Source organism: Tarenaya hassleriana, unplaced genomic scaffold, assembly GCF_000463585.1.
Source record: "Tarenaya hassleriana unplaced genomic scaffold, ASM46358v1 Cleome57, whole genome shotgun sequence".
Lineage (NCBI taxonomy): Eukaryota > Viridiplantae > Streptophyta > Magnoliopsida > Brassicales > Cleomaceae > Tarenaya > Tarenaya hassleriana.
Window position 1 is genome coordinate 485,215 of NW_010968263.1, and position 4,662 is coordinate 489,876.

Below are 4,662 nucleotides of genomic sequence, written 5' to 3' on the forward strand. Positions count from 1 at the left end.
AAAACCGATGTCCTTGACTTGGAATCGATATTCCAATCACTAGAACTCAAGAGAAAACTTCTCCAAAGCTCTAGGAATTGTTTAGGACGTCTGAGGTTTTTATTATTAGGGTTTATGGCGGCTCTCTCTATTAAATAAGATTGCCCAAAACCCTTAAAACGCGAAAACCGAAAACTGCCCGTAAGTCGGACCGTCCGTTCCAGGCCTGGAACGGACGGTCCGACTTACGGGCAGTTTTCGGTTTTCGCGTTTTAAGGGTTTTGGGCAATTCTAATTAAAGAGAGAGCCGCCACAAACCCTAGAGTATGAACCTCAGACGTCCAAAACACTCATGAGAGCTTAGAGAAGCTTGATTTTGAGTTCTAGTGATTGGAATATCGATTCCAAGTCAAGGACATCGGTTTTCTCTTCACGAATCCTAGCAGCTACGTTCCAAAGCGTTGGAATTCATCCCGCCGGTGTGGATACGTGTAGAGGAGTTGTGCTTTCAACTCTCGGTGATTAAAACAGGCCCTGGATCGATTGATACTTCCAGATCTTGAAAGAACGAGGTAAGTATTCGAATCCCACGACGATATACACGATTGTTCGGGTTATTGCACAATTGGTTTTTGTGTGACGTTTGGCTAGGTTTAGATCTTTCATTCCGCTGCATGAAACCTAGAAACCAAACCCTAGATCGATGAGATCGCATGCTAGGAACCCGAAGGGAACCCCAACAATTCCAATGAGCGTTGTTGGACTCTTAACCCCCACCTCAACCCCTCCAGATTCAAGGACCAGTCGAGACGTGGTGCAGCCATGACGGCTGAACAAGAATCTGCAACATCCGACAACATCGTGGCCTTTACCAATGACGAACTCAAAGGTTTCAAACAACTTTTGCTGGCTATAAATACCAAAGACTCTGTAACCATGCTCTAATCTCCTCTATAGTTATTGATTCGAGGGCTACTTCACACATGTTTTCAGATGCTTCTTGGTTTCATAAACTTACATGTAGTTTTGGTTTGGTTTTGGTTGCGAATGGGAAATCTGTTCCAATAGAGGGACATGGCTATATTCGGGATTTTGACCGAGATATCTCTGCCTTTTACGTTCCCAAATTTAAAACAAACCTCTTATCACTCCCAAAGCTGCTTACAAAAACTGATTGTGTTTTTATCTTTGAGACTAACCGTGTTTTGTTTCAGGATACTAAAACGGATCGCATCTTTGGTCACGTCATAAGGCGGGGCAACCTTTTCTATCTTGAAGATTTTCATTCATGTTTTGTTTCCCTTTCGTCCGATGTGTGGCATGCTAGGTTAGGTCACCCACATCGTAAGGTTCTTCGTTTGCTTATTCCCGATGCGACGAACGATGCTCGTTTTTGTGATGCTTGTACGCTTGGCAAACACTGTCGTTCTGTGTTTTCTACTTCTACAACTACTTATGCGAATACTTTTGATTTAATTCATTCGGACATTTGGACGGCTCCCTGTTTTTCCATTGACAATTATAAGTATTTTATCACCTTTATCGATGAGAAAACAAAGCATACATGGTTAACACTATTGAAATAGAAAGGTGATGCTTTTGATGCTTTCAAAAAATTTTGTGCTTATATGTCTAACCAATTTGGAACGAAGATTAAGTATTTTTGTACAGATAATGGCGGCGAATACATGAGCAACAACTTCCGATCCTTTCTTCTTGAACAAGGCATTGTCATCAAAGGTCATGTCCAAACACCCCTCAACAAAACGACGTCGCGGAACACAAGAATCGTCATTTGATGGAGGTTGCTCGTCCGATGGTGACGCAAAATTTGCGTCACCATTTCCGTGTTTTTTTGTAGTGTTGGACATTAATCTTCCATCGTCATGTTTCGAAGCATTTTTGGAGCTTTGCGGTTCAAACCGCTTGTTATCTTATTAATCGATTACCGACCTAAGTGCTTAATGATCTTTCGTTCGAGCTTCTATTTCATCGTAAGAATTCCATTGAACACCTTCGTACATTTGGTTGTGTTTGTTTTGCTTACCTTGATGTAGGGCAATGCGATTGATGGTCGTGAACTAGATTCGGAATCATCTAATTTTAATTACCTAGACACGACTTCCGCAAGCATACGAGTCAGTTGTAATATCTAGGGTCGAATTCTAGGGACTCGTCGGGAATCACCGGGACATAAAGAATGTACTCACTAACTATAAAAATCGGACTTCTACTCGAGTTTCGGTTGATGGCGAATATGGTGGTGGTGGTGACACTAAACTACTAAAACAAGAATTTAAATGGTGGATATATACAAATGGTGGGATAAACATCATAAGTTCTGGAATTCGCGATATTACAAAGATCGTGTCTAATGTTTACTTCGTACCTAACTAGCTCGGTTTGGAGAATTCAAGGTCTTTTGTCGATGATTACTCTATAGAGTTTCACCTCTCTTCCTAAAATCATTCAATTTATCGATCTCTCGATTCCTAATAGATTGAAGACACTAAGAGCATAGAGCTTCCTATAACATTTCCTAGAAAAATCCACCATCCTCAAGAATGGATTGATCACTTATATGTCAGTTATCCAAGGCAACCTCTCCATCTCCAAATGGTACATCATCTAATCAAATAAATGTTTTCCAATTCTAATTCCATATCACTATGCAAACTAAACTCTAGTATAAATTGATTCAAGGGGCCAAGAAGAATCAAAGCATTAAGAACATTCATTCAAACAAAAAATATCAAACCAACAATATCAAATATTCAATACACACATAAATCCTTATATAAACTCAAATTCCAAACTCATGAAGGGAGTTCACACTAGGGGTGGACACAGATCGAATATCCGTGATTTTTGAGATATTTGTATTCGTATCCGATCCGCACAAATACTCGATTTTATTATCCGTATTCGATCCGTAATTTACGAATATCCGAAATTTCAGATATCCGTAAATATCGCGGATATTTGTGACTATCCATATCCGACATAAAAATTATAAAAAATTAAATTAAAATTAAATAACAATTTCAAATATAAATAAATTATATAGGTCATTTATATTAACAAATTAAAATTTAAAATTTAAATATTTAAAATCAATTTAAATACAAATATAATCATAATCTATCTTATACAAATGTATTCAAAGTTCAAAATTTAAAAAATTAAACATAATAAATCTTAATATTCAAAAGATTAAACATTCTAAATCTCAATCTATATAAAATATTTCTTAAATATACCTACAAAACATGTAAATATAAAATATTTTAAATCTCTATATAAAATTATTCTTATATTTAATAATATTATTAATTAGTGCGGATCAGTTCGAATATGTCGGATAACTTGAATTTGATATCTGTATCCGATCCATCTCCGACAAATATTTCAAAATAAATATCTATATTCGATCCGTATATTCCAGATATCTGAATTAGGGGTGGACAATTCGGTTCGGGAATTTAGTCCCGAACCGTACCGAACCGATTAATTCGGGAACGGTTCGGTTCGGTATTATATAAAAATACCGAACGGTACAAGATTTAAGATACCAAACAGTTCGGGAACGGTTCGGTTCGGTTCGGAAAATACCGAACGGTATTTCGGTATTTTTATTTTTTAATTAAAAAATATTTAATATTAATAATTAATTATGATAATTACTAAATATTAATAAATTGTTTACGTCATGTATTTAGATTTGTGTTTATTTTGTTTAGCATTATCAAAGTTCAATAAATTATTTATTTTTATTAATTTTGATTATATTTAATAGTAAGTTGTTTATATTTTACTTCATAAATATTTTATTTTTATCTCTTTTTATTTATTTTTTTATATTACAGATACTTTATTTTATTGGTAAAAAAAGATTGATTTCTACATATATATATATATATATATAATATGATTTTTAAAACGTAATTTAAAGTCTTGATCATATTTATAGAAAATTTCAAAATTATTATGTTAAATTTCTTTACGGTTACATCAAATTCAAAACTTTTATTTTGTTGTCTAAATTATTATGTTGGATTTTTTTTATTTTTATACTATATGAATTATATGAACCGTCCCGAACCGTTCCGAACCGTCTTTATTTCGGTTCTTATTTGGTACTTATTTATTAGTACTGTTCCGTTCCGAACCGTCATAATACCGAACCGAACCGAACCGAATAATATACGGTACTAATTTGGTACAATTATTCGGTATTATAAAATTTGTACCAAATTAGTACCGTATATTATTCGGTTCGGTTCGGTTCGGTATTATGACGGTTCGGAACGGAACAGTACTAATAAATAAGTACCAAATAAGAACCGAAATAAAGACGGTTCGGAACGGTTCGGGACGGTTCATATAATTCATATAGTATAAAAAAAAAAAAATCCAACATAATAATTTAGACAACAAAATAAAAGTTTTGAATTTGATGTAACCGTAAAGAAATTTAACATAATAATTTTGAAATTTTCTATAAATATGATCAAAACTTTAAATTACGTTTTAAAAATCATATTATATATGTAGAAATCAATCTTTTTTTACCAATAAAATAAAATATCTGTAATATAAAAAAATAAATAAAAAAAGGATAAAAATAAAATATTTATAAAGTAAATATAGACAACTTACTATTAAATATAATCAAAATTAATA